This window comes from Oncorhynchus clarkii, chromosome 16 (assembly GCF_045791955.1).
Source record: "Oncorhynchus clarkii lewisi isolate Uvic-CL-2024 chromosome 16, UVic_Ocla_1.0, whole genome shotgun sequence".
Lineage (NCBI taxonomy): Eukaryota > Metazoa > Chordata > Actinopteri > Salmoniformes > Salmonidae > Oncorhynchus > Oncorhynchus clarkii.
This window is the reverse complement of record NC_092162.1, coordinates 75,403,594-75,417,066: the sequence shown is the minus strand read 5'-3', so window position 1 is coordinate 75,417,066 and position 13,473 is coordinate 75,403,594. Positions and strand designations below refer to the sequence as shown.

The 13,473-nt window shown below is 41.2% G+C and overlaps 1 pseudogene; it reads right to left on the bottom strand.

Annotated features, from left to right (window-relative positions):
• LOC139367804 (plasma membrane calcium-transporting ATPase 3-like) overlaps nt 1-13,473 on the bottom strand; it is a 146,251-nt pseudogene that overhangs the window by 75,817 nt on the left and 56,961 nt on the right.

Sequence of the window (13,473 nt, the reverse complement as noted above, 5' to 3'; positions counted from 1 at the left end):
CTGTGTGTGTGTGTGTGTGTGTATATATATATATATATTTTTTTTTTACATACAATGAGATCCAAAAGTATTGGGACAGTGAATTATTTTGTTGTTTTGGATTTATACTCCAGCACTTTGAAATTATACAATGACTCAGGTTAAAGTGCAGACTGTCATCTTTAATATGAGGGTATTTTAATCCATATCAGGTGAACCGTTTAGAAATTACAGCACTTTTTGTACATAGTCCCCGCCATTTTAGGGGACCAAAATTATTGGGAAAATTCACTTGTGTATTAAAGTATTAGAATGTTAAGTATTTGTGCGTCTAACTTTCCCATTCATCATTAATCATGATTCATTCAGAATTATCCATAATCATGCTAGCATCCCATAATCATGCTAGCATCCCATAATCATGCTAGCATCCCATAATCATGCTAGCATCCCAATGAATGTAGAAGTGTTTAGAACCATTCTATTGTTGTTTACAATAAAAAAGTGACTCCAAAAGTGCAATACATTATTTACATTCAATTAAATCTAAATTGGAAAAAAAAAAAAAAAACTTGCCACAGTTTAGTCCCCTGGGACAGAAATCACCCATGTCTGTGTTATTGAATGAGCTTCCCAAGTTACAAGTCTGCATGATAGAATTAGATCATTATCCTCCATCTAACCTCCAAGGTGTTTTACCTGGTGTCTGTCTGGGTGTTGGGGATGTGCTTCAACCTGAGTAAAAGAGGAGAGAGGGGGAAGAAATTAATCGCACTGCTCAAATTGCAGTGCTGGTTCAAGTTGCTGGGAACCACAACTACCTTAAATGTGCCATCATTTTTTTAAACAATTTTACATATAAACTTGATCAAGTTGTCCCCATTTACTTTTAACTAGCTAGTCTATTTGCTGTGAAATTGAGAATGCAACTGTTTCAGTCACCAACTAACTAATCAATAAACTGGCAGTGGAATTAAGTAGTTTGACAAGTGTTCAAAAGTCAGTAACAAGTCTTTAAAATATAGAGAGCAAATATATCGTTTTTATTTTCTAGAAACTTAGCTACAATGCAGTGATGATAGTGGGAGTTAACTAGCTTGCTTTCCCTACATTTTCAATTTAGCAAGACATCTATCTAGCTAACCTCATTTACTGTACAGCAGCGTTATCAATCCGATGGTTAACTAGCAAATCTATTTGTTTTCCTCTTGCATCTAAAGCAGTCTGATAAAGCTATGATGAATGTCAGAGGCCAGCTTGTATTGGTTGGTCTGGAGTTCATCTGAAATGTACATTTATAATTTCACATGATAAGCGAACTACTGTCATGCCTTTTCACAAAAAAAAATTGATATACAAGCGGATAAAAAGAGACGTTTACCTTCAAGTAGCTTGTTTTGGTTTGATTTACCTCGTCCTCTTTTGCTCATGTGGGTAGCTACTTCCTGAGATTTAATTGATGGAACATTCCAGCCAATGGTTAGATGTCTGTGGTTTTGGCAGAGGAAACGGATTGGTCAGGAGTAAAAGGTCCTGCCCCCAGAACTGCTCAAATATAATATCTATTTGCGAATCTCTGTCTGCGAATTTACAAAACTTTCGAATTTTTACGAATCTCTTGGTAACGTGACGACAGTGACAGTACCCCGAGCGCATGTAGATTCGATATCAGTAAGTGTCAGTCATTTTTGATTCACAGAAAAATATTCATACTTGTTAATTGATTTATAATAATTCTGAAAATAGATTATGCTTGCAAATCTTATTTAATGTATTCAAATGTCAAATTACAAGTTGTTAAATCTTTCACTCATCAGGATACAAGTGTGCAAAATTAAATTGCATATTTACGAATCGTAGATGCAACCAATAATCTCAATGTGTGACAACGAAATTCAAAATAAAAACTCATATAGTTCTGTTATCATTAGAATCCCATATTCCAAGAGTGTGCAGAGTCTGAGACTGCGGAGAGGAGGATCTGATAGAGCCTGAGACGCCCAGCCCTGAGAGGGTGGAGAGGAGGATCTGATAGAGCCTGAGATGCCCAGCCCTGAGAGGGTGGAGAGGAGGATCTGATAGAGCCTGAGACGCCCAGCCCTGAAAGGGTGGAGAGGAGGATCTGATAGATCCTGAGACACCCAGCCCTGAGACTGCCGAGAGGAGGATCTGATGGCGTCGAAGGCAGCGGATAGATCTAGGAGGATGAGAACAGAGGAGAGAGTCATTTTTGGCAGTGAGCAGAGCCTCCGTGACACAAAAGAGAGCAGTCTCGGTTGAGTGACCCGTCTTGAAACCTGACTGGTTAGGGTAAAGAAGATCATTCTGAGAGAGATAACGAGAAAGTTCGTCAGAGACAGCACACTCAAGTGTTTTGAAAAGAAAGAAAAGAAGGATACCGGTCTGTAGATTTTGACATCCGAGGGATTGAGTGTTGGTTTCTTGAGAAGGGGTGACTCTGGACATTTTGAAGTCAGAGGGGACGCAGCCAGTGGTCAGGGATGAGTTGATGAGGGAAGTGAGGAATGGGAGAAGGTTTCCAGAGATGGTCCGGAGAAGGGAGGAGGGGATGAGGTCGAGCGGGCAGGTTGTTGGGTGGCCGGACCTCACTAGTCACAGAATTTAATCTAGAGAAAGTGGAGAACGTGGTCAAGGCGTGGGGTAGTTATGTGTGAGTGGGACCAGTGGACGCAATAGGCGGAGTGAATGAGGAGCGGGTGGAAAGTGTCTTGGATGATAAGTCCTCCGAAAGTTTAGTTTTCCTCCATTTTTCCTCTGCTGCCCGCAGCCCTGTTCTGTCAGCTCGCAAGGGGTCACTCAGCCACAGAGCAGGCGGGGAGGATCAAGCCGACCGGCAGGAATGGGGACAATGTCATAAGATGCAGAAAGGGACGAGAGTAGGGTCGAAGATACATAATCAGGAGACAAGAGGGAGAAGAATTTAGCAGAAGGGACAAATGATAGGATAGAGGAAGGGAGAGAGAGGGAATCTGGGTAGGGGCTGAGTGGTTAGAGTTGGAGGAGAGGGAGACAAAAAAGGAAACTAAGTAGTCATCAGAGACCAGAAGGGGGGTTGCAGTGAGATTAGTGAGAACAGCCTCTAGTAAAGAGGAAGACAAGCGAATTGCCTGCCTTGTGAGTGGGAGGGGACTGGGAAAGTGGGAGGGGACTGGGAAAGTGGGAGGGGACTGGGAAAGGGTGAGGTCAAGCGTATTGCCTGCCTGGTGAATGGGGGGGGACTGGGAAAGGGTGAGGTCAAGCGTATTGCCTGCCTTGTGAGTGGGAGGGGACTGGGAAAGTGGGAGGGGACTGGGAAAGTGGGAGGGGACTGGGAAAGGGTGAGGTAAAAAGAGGCAAGGACGGAAATTAAGAGGTGGAAACAAATTAATGAAAGGCGGGAGGTTGAAGCTGCCCAATGAGAGGTGAGCCATCGTCAGGAACTGAGCTTATCATGGTTTCAAGCACTAACCCTACAATAGGCAGTCGCAACAAACATGTTTGATTATTGGCTTCAGCATGGAATATATTTCACTACACACATTGCATTTAGAAAATGTACTGCATGTTCAAACAATGTTTTATTTCTAAATGTAACCTTTGTTTTTCTAGACAAGTCAGTTAAAAACAAATTGTTATTTACAAGGACGGCCGACCCCGGCCTACCCCGACCAAACCCGACCAAACCCGGCCTACCCCGACCAACCCCGACCAACCCCGACCAAACCCGGCCTACCCCGACCAACCCCGACCAACCCCGACCAAACCCGGCCTACCCCGACCAAACCCGGCCTACCCCGACCAAACCCGGCCTATCCCGGCCAAACCCGGACGACGCTGGACCAATTGTGCTCCGACCTATGGGACTCCCAATCACCAACGGATGTGATACAACCCAAACATTATAAGAAGATTAGCTTGCCGTTGATCAAATCGAACTTTACTGTCCACGTGCCCCAACAACTGTAGACTTTAAACGTGAAATGCTTACTTACAAGCCCTTAAGCCCTTTACCAACAGTGCAGTTCAAGAAGAGTTAAGAAAATATTTACCAAATAAACTAAAGTAAAATGAATTATAAAAAGTAATACAATAACATAACAATAATGAGGCTATATACAGGGGGTACCGGTACAGAGTAATTTGCTATAGGCCTATTGTTTACTTTTTTGTTGGTGACACTTTGATATCTTGATAATATGCAGCTGTTTAAAGGGCAAATCCACAGATAAACAATAACAAAATGGTTGCCCCACCTCTGTGTTGGTAAAAAGCTGAGGGATGGGGACTGGAGAAATGTAACCACTCTCAGACTAATAGACAGAGTGGAAGGACTGACCATCCATTATATAATACGTCTTGTTTTATCCATGTTATGAAGCTATACAGTGTTTGTTTACATTTACAATGTTTACAAACATTAGAGTAAAACAAGCTTATATTTTTGGGTTCTGATGGATTGTGACAGTTGAACTAAACTGATGAGGCATTTATAAATTATATTCTTTAAGAATCAATGGATATATATATATTTTTTTTATTTTATTTTTATACATGCATGTAGAAACTACAGATTGCTCCTTTAAGTCTATCAAAAGTGTGCCAGTTTGAGCATTAGGCCTGTGTTTTTGTTTTTATCAGCAGGAATAGATTGAGCAATAAAAGCCCCACTGTTGTATAATTCCATAGGCTGGAATCTGCACTATGCAGCTGTTGCAAGAGCGCATTTTTCACTGGCTGTCCACTGGTTTCAAAAACAATGATTGATAGGCAGCTTAAACTTCTTGAATTTAACCATTATTGGGTTCAAATAGAAATTTATATTTGTGAACAGCCATCCACAATCCGTAAGGCGCAAATAGCTAAATGAGAGAGCAGCAGTGTGATTCACATCAATGTGCTATGTAGATATCAATAATAAGTGATGTCCGTATCACCGTAGACTACACCACTGCTGTCATCCATACCTCCAAGCGTTTATTCAAGTTGGATCATCTTTGGATGCCAACAGCACAATTGGAAGTCATAGTTTGGACTGTGGTCTACAAAAGCCTATTCCTGCTCTTCTCCCGCGATCCATCAAACACATTTGGTGTGTCATCATAGTGTTCTCTGATTGGTAGTTATCATTTGGTATGACATCATAGGGTTCTCTAATTGGTGGTCAGACTCGCTCAGGTGGAACACATTTAAATTTGCTCCTTTTTTCAGTATTTTTTGACCCCAAACATTCTTTCTGAATTTAAAAGTAATCCTTGAAGTAATCATCTAGTTTTTCAAAAGTATATGTAATCTGATTACAATATTTTTGCTGTTAATGTAACAGATTATAGTTTAAAAAAATGGTAAACCCTTACATCCCTTTTGTAATCTCTTACATGTAACAGATTACGTGTAATCCCTGTTGGTGATTTTGCCACGTGAATGGTAAACTAGGCTACTGATTAGGCTCCTGATTAGGCTACTGACTAGGCTACTGATTAGCCTACTGATTAGGCTACTGATTAGGCTACTGATTAGGCTACTGACTAGGCTACTGATTAGGCTACTGATTAGGCTACTGACTAGGCTACTGATTAGCCTACTGACTAGCCTACTGATTAGGCTACTGATTAGGCTACTGATTAGGCTACTGACTAGGCTACTGACTAGGCTACTGATTAGGCTACTGATTAGGCTACTGATTAGGCTACTGATTAGGCTACTGACTAGGCTACTGATTAGCCTACTGATTAGGTACTGATTAGGTTACTGATTAGCCTACTGATTAGCTACTGATTAGCTACTGATTAGGCTACTGACTAGGCTACTGACTAGGCTACTGATTAGGCTACTGATTAGGCTACTGATTAGGCTACCGACTAGCTACTGATTAGCCTACTGATTAGCCTACTGATTAGCCTACTGATTAGCTACTGATTAGCCTACTGATTAGCTACTGATTAGCTACTGATTAGCTACTGATTAGGCTACTGATTAGTCTACTGATTAGCTACTGACTAGGCTACTGATTAGGTTACTGATTAGCCTACTGATTAGCTACTGATTAGGCTACTGATTAGGCTAGACTAGCTACTGATTAGCCTACTGATTAGCCTACTGATTAGCCTACTGATTAGCTACTGATTAGCTACTGATTAGGCTACTGATTAGTCTACTGATTAGCTACTGACTAGGCTACTGATTAGTCTACTGATTAGCTACTGACTAGGCTACTGATTAGGCTACTGATTAGCTTACTGATTAGCTACTGATTAGGCTTCTGTACACCTCCACTGGCAAAATCGATGCCATAATCACTTGCGTTACCGCTAAAACTAGCTTTTGGTGAGTCTTAAATATCAACAATAGCACTGCTTGAAATTGGCACATTTGAGCACATTTTAAAGACACACCTAAAATATTTCCACTTCTCCGACCTCTGATTAACAAGATCTCATAGTTTCCCTTCAAAATGTGATGTATTATGGATGGATCTGTTTTACGTATTAATTCTGCATGGTTCCAGGTTTAAAACAGAAACAACTCAGAGGTTAACAGTTTAGCTATTCATTCCAAGGCTAAGGCTATGGTTTAAGGCAGGCTTAAAGAAGGCCTAATAAAAAATTATATCAGGTATCATCAGTCCTCACAGTATTCTCAGGATGCCTATGTAGCGCAATCCGGCTCTGAGTATCACGAGTTCACTCCCAGTGCTGGAAAATCATGTTACATTTTTGGGGTGAGCGCTGAGGGAGGCGTATATCCATGTTCTCAGGACCTTTTAATCTGCAGTGTGTTTGTAGTGATCATTCTTCATATAAAAGTGTTGGAAAGTAGCGGAGCGCTGGCTTTTACAGTTCGGAATTACCAAAGAGGGTGTGTTTGACACTAGCGCCACCTTAACGCCAACTGAAAATAGAGCCCTTAAACTTTTACAGTAAATAAGAACAGAATATTCTTCTAAACCCTTTTAATGTGAATGTTACCATGATTACGGATAATCCTGAATGAATTGTGAATAATGATGAGTGAGAAAGTTACAGAGGGTCCAAGACATGCTAACCTCCCCTGTTATTGTAATGGTGAGAGGTTAGCATGTCTTGGGGGTATGATATAAAATGCTAAACTCCCCTGTTATTGTAATGGTGAGAGGTTAGCATGTCTTGGGGGTATGATATAAAATGCTAACCTCCCCTGTTAATGTAATGGTGAGAGGTTAGCATGTCTTGGGGGTATGATATAAAATGCTAACCTCCCCTGTTATTGTAATAGTGAGAGATTAGCATGTCTTGGGGGTATGATATAACATGCTAAACTCTCCTGTTATTGGTAATGGTGAGAGGTTAGCATATTTTAGGGGTATAATCTTTGACCCTCAAACTTTCTCACTCATTCATTCAGGATTATCCATAATCATGGTAGCATCCACATTAATATTCTATACTTATTTACAATAAAAGTGACTCCAAAATGACAATACATTATTTACCATTTCTAAAAACACACTCGGAGAGTAGGGTCAGTTAGGGATCAGCCATTATTGACGGCAACCCTAATTTCTATTGGGTGCACAAAATAATCTGAAACCAGGGTGGAAGTAACTATATGTAACTGTAATTGAGTATTTTTTCAGAGTATTTTTTACTTATATATGTTTTGAATTAAGTATTGTACTTTGCAACCATTTACAGAGCTTTTTTTTTGTTATCCATAATAGTAGATAATGAGGGCACGGAAAGTTTGCAAGAGCCCCTCAGAGCCATAAAAAACTGCTTATTGTTGTTTAGTCAGTGACCAATCAAATCACATTTTACGCCAATCAAATCACATTTTACGCATTGCGGCAATACAGGCCAATCAAGCTGTGCATACAAACTGAACGATAATGGACAGAAGATTTTCAAAAAGGCAATGGCGGAGGAGGCAGAAATATACAACAACGTTATTAACACAACAACAACGTTATTAACACAACAACAACAACATTATTAACACAAAAACATTATTAACACAACATTATTAACACAACAACAATGTTAACACAACAACAACATTGTTAACACAACAACAACAACATTATTAACACAACAACAACAACAACATTAACACAACAACAACAACCGCATTATTAACACAACAACGACAACAACGTTATTAACACAACAACAACAACATTATTAACACAACAACAACGTTATTAACACAACAACAACAACATTTACACAACAACATCAACAACATTATTAACACAACAACAACATTAACACAACAACAACATTATTAACACAACAACAACAATGTTATTAACACAACAACAACAATGTTATTAACACAACAACAACAACATTACTAGCACAACAACAACAACGGTATTAACAAAACAACAACATTAACACAACAACAACATTATTAACACAACAGCAACATTATTAACACAACAATAACATTATTAACACAACAACAACATTAACACAACATCAACAACATTATTGACTCAACCTGCAACACATCAACAACATTATTGACTCAACCTGCAACGCATCGACATGGACATTTCCTATGCTTGTTGCCAATATAAAAACATCTCACCTTCTATTACGAACGTCTGGATGACAAAATACAACACCAAGATGAGCACTGTTATAGCTGACATCACCAGGCCTAGACAGAGAGAGACAGAAAGAATGATGTGTGACCATGTAACTTTATGACGATGTTATGTTACATCAGGCCATACTCATTTAATTGACTGTATAACTTTATGACACTGTAATGTTACATCAGGCCATACTAATTTAATTGACTGTATAACTTTATGACACTGTAATGTTACATAAGGCCATACTAATTTAATTGACTGTATAACTTTATGACACTGTAATGTTACATAAGGCCATACTAATTTAATTGAATGTATAACTTTATGACACTGTAATGTTACATAAGGCCATACTAATTTAATTGACTGTATAACTTTATGACACTGTAATGTTACATAAGGCCATACTAATTTAATTGACTGTATAACTTTATGACACTGTAATGTTACATAAGGCCATACTAATTTAATTGACGAGCAGAAAATGGAACAAATATCCACCCGAAATAAAATGACTCCAAATTCAGAGGTGAAAATGGGGGGGGGGGGGGTGTATTTGTCCTGATTCACATATGTTCAAGTGTGTGACCTGTAAAAGTGTGTGACCTGTAAAAGTGTGTGACCTGTAAAAGTGTGTGGTATTAACTGGAAGTTTTTTTTGCATATTCCACTCCCCTAAAACACGCTCGGAGAGTAGGGTCACGGCCAGGGATCAGCCATTATTGACAGTGACCCTGGAGAAATTTGGGTGAAGCGCTTTGCTCAAGGGTACATTGGCAGATTTGATAGCAAGTGGCTTGTTCTGGTCCCTATAGTGTTTTTTAAAACTTGAAATGAACTGCTTTCCTTCTTGTTTACACACAGTGTCCATGGACCTGACTTTTCGGAATTGTTGTTTGTGCCTCACCACCTCTTCCCCCTTCAAGAACATCTGAACATCCACAGTGGACACACATCTGAACATCCACAGTGGACACACATCTGAACATCCACAGTGGACACACATCTGAACATCCACAGTGGACACACATCTGAACATCCACAGTGGACACACATCTGAACATCCACAGTGGACACACATCTGAACATCCACAGTGGAGACACATCTGAACATCCACAGTGGACACACATCTGAACATCCACAGTGGACACACATCTGAACATCCACAGTGGACACACATCTGAACATCCACAGTGGACACACATCTGAACATCCACAGTGGACACACATCTGAACATCCACAGTGGACACACATCTGAACATCCACAGTGGACACACATCTGAACATCCACAGTGGAGACACATCTGAACATCCACAGTGGACACACATCTGAACATCCACAGTGGACACACATCTGAACATCCACAGTGGACACACATCTGAACATCCACAGTGGACACACATCTGAACATCCACAGTGGACACACATCTGGGCATCCACAGTGGACACACATCTGAACATCCACAGCGACTAGCTCATAGAAAACTTTGCAGTATTTTGTTTTTTTTATGTACTATTTTTTACATTATCAGCTCAGGAAATGTTTTGTGTCATTACATACAGCCGGGAAGAACTATTGGATATTAGAGCGGCGGTAACTCACCAGAACTACCAGCATTACGACCAGGAATACGACTTCCCTGGACCAGATCCTTTGTTCACTCTCCCCGGAGCAATCAAACTTCTTCCAGAGGCCGACTCAAAACCTCACCGGCAGAGGAGAGGCACTCGAGGCGGCCTGCTGGTTCGACTTTGGAGGCGCGCACACCACCTACCGCTTTCGAGTATATTACTCGCTAATGTCCAGTCTTTGGATAACAAAGTTGATGAGCTTCGAGCAAAGCTTTCTTTCCAGAGACATCGGGGGCTGGAACATACTTTGTTTCACGAAAACATGGCTCTCTCTGGATACTCTGTCGGAGTCGGTAAAGCCAGCAGGATACTCAGTACATCATGCAGACAGGAGTAAATATCTCTCCGGGAAGTAGAAGGGCTGAGGGGTGTGTTTCATGATTAACGACTCATGGTGTAATTCTAGGAACATACAGGAACTCAAGTAATTTTGTTCACCAGACCTAGAATACCTCACAATTACATGCCAACCAAATTATCTCCCAAGAGAATTCTCCTCCGTCATCGCCACGGCCGTTTTACATCCCACCTCAAGCCGAAACCTCGATGGCCCTCGAACTTCACTGGACTTTATAGAAACTTGGAAATCACACATCCTGAGGTTGCATTTATTGTAGCTGGGGATTTTAACAAAGCAAATCTGAGGACTAGGATGTCAAAATTCTATCAACATATTGACTGTGGTTCTGTCCACAAACTTTCTAGAGGATTGAGGTCAGGGCTTTGTGATGGCCACTCCAACACCTTGACTTTGTTGTCCTTAAGCCATTTTGCCACAACTTTGGAAGTATGCTTAGGGTCATTGTCCATTTGGAAGACCCATTTGCGACCAAGCTTTACTTTCCTGACTGATGTCTTGAGATGTTGCTTCAATATATCCACATAATTTCCCCCCCTCATGATGCCATCTATTTTGTGAAGTGCACCAATCCCTCCTGCAGCAAAGCACCCCCACAACATGAGGCTGCCACCCCGTGCTTCACGGTTGGGATGGTGTTCTTTGGCTTGCAAGACTCCCCCTTTTTCCTCCAAACATAACGATGGTCATTATTGCCAAAGAGTTCTTTATTTGTATCATCAGACCAGAGGACATTCCTCCAAAAAGTACGATCTTTGTCCCCATGTGCAGTTGCAAACCATTGTCTGGCTTTTTTATGGCGGTTTTGGAGCAGTGGCTTCTTCCTTGCTGAGCAGCCTTTCAGGTTATGTCGATATAGGACTTGTTTTACTGTGGATACAGATACTTTTGTACATGTTTCCTCCAGCATTTTCAGAAGGTCCTTTGCTGTTGTTCTGGGATTGATTTGCACTTTTCACACCAAAGTATGTTCATCTCTAGGAGACAGAATGCGTCTCCTTCCTGAGCAATATGACAGCTGCATGGTCCCATGGTGATTATACTTGCATACTATTGTTTGGACAGATGAACGTGGCACCTTCAGGCATTTGGAAAATGCTCCCAAGGATGAACCAGACTTGTGGAGGTCGACAATTTTTTTTTCTGCTGTCTTGGCTGATTTCTTTTGATTTTCCCATGATGTCAAATAAAGTTGCACTGAGTTTGAAGGTAGGCATTGAAATACATCCACAGGTACACCTCCAATTATGTCAATTAGCCTATCAAAAGCTTCTAAAGCCATGAAATCATTTTCTGTAATTTTCCAAGGTGTTTAAAGGCACAGTCAATTTAGTGTATGTAAACTGCTGACCCAATGGAATTGTGATACAGTGAATTGTGATAAAGTGAAATAATCTGTGTGTATACAATTGTTGGAAAAATTACTTGTGTCATGCACAAAGTAGATGTCCTAATCGACTTGCCAAAACTATACAAGACATTTGTGGAGTGGTTGAAAAGCGAGTTTTAATGACTCCAACCTAAGTGAATGTAAACTTCTGACTTCAACTGTATATATTATTATGCCCCCCCCCACGTGAGATTTGTAACTGTGTGTCAAAGAGGATTGGATGGCTGGAAAACCTTGTCCATGACATACACTTTCTCTTTATAGAATGACCCAGATGGAGATGCTGGGACGTCTGGTATCATCAACATGATAGATGGTACAAGTCCACTGAAGCTGCTAGAACTTCCCCAGCCATATGAGCAATGCTTAGATGCCTACCTCTGTAACAGGTACCTAAAGGCTGACCAGGTTCTCCGACAGGAATGACTGCCTTATCATCCACCCTTTCATACTTCTGCTGCCACAAGCAGGCAAACTGTTTCATGTAGTTCCACTGTACTGCAGCAAACTTTGAGTCTTGATGTCCCTTCCTGATCACCCAAGACTGGACCATGAACTTGAGGTCAAAACTTCCTGGAGAGCAGACTTGGTCCGTGGATTCTTGGGAGTAAACTGCAGCCACTGTGTTGATGGGATTTTTGTTTCTCGTGGAAGCCGCTTTTCCACTATGTCACCCAACTCCTCAACAGAAATGTCAAAAGTTAAGAACGAGTACTCTCCATGTCTGCGACTGTTGACCTGAGCTGTGTATTCATCAACATACTTCTGTACTTCATCCCAAAAGGGCTGGAATGAGGATTGTGGTTTGCCATTCAGTTTCCTTAAATCCATGATCAGGTCTGAGTCATCACCATCAAGGAGGAACAAGGATACTCTCTGGGTCATCACCATCAAGGAGGAACAAGGATACTCTCTGGGTCATCACCAGCAAGGATACTCTCTGGGTCATCACCATCAAGGAGGAACAAGGATACTCTCTGGGTCATCACCATCAAGGAGGAACAAGGATACTCTCTGGGTCATCACCATCAAGGAGGAACAAGGATACTCTCCGGGTCATCACCATCAAGGAGGAACAAGGATACTCTCCGGGTCATCACCATCAAGGAGGAACTAGGATACTCTCCGGGTCATCACCATCAAGGAGGGACAAGGATACTCTCCGGGTCATCACCATCAAGGAGGGACATGGATACTCCCTCATCAAGCAGGCCCTGTTCAGCAGTAACATCTGTCAGTAACTGCTGTTCACTTTAGCAGGATATGCGTATTTGTCAAGGAATGCTTTTTCCTCTAGTGTTGCAAGTTGGTTGTTTATTTATTTTATCGTTGTGAAGCTGACAGAGGCTTGCCTGGTTTCATGAAGCCATCGCTATCTGACAGAAGCTTGAGTGGTCTCATGAAGCCATCACTATCTGACAGAAGCTTGCCTGGTTTCATGAAGCCATCACTATCTGACAGAAGCTTGCCTGGTCTCATGAAGCCATCGCTATCAGACAGAAGCTTGCCTGGTCTCATGAAGCCATCACTATC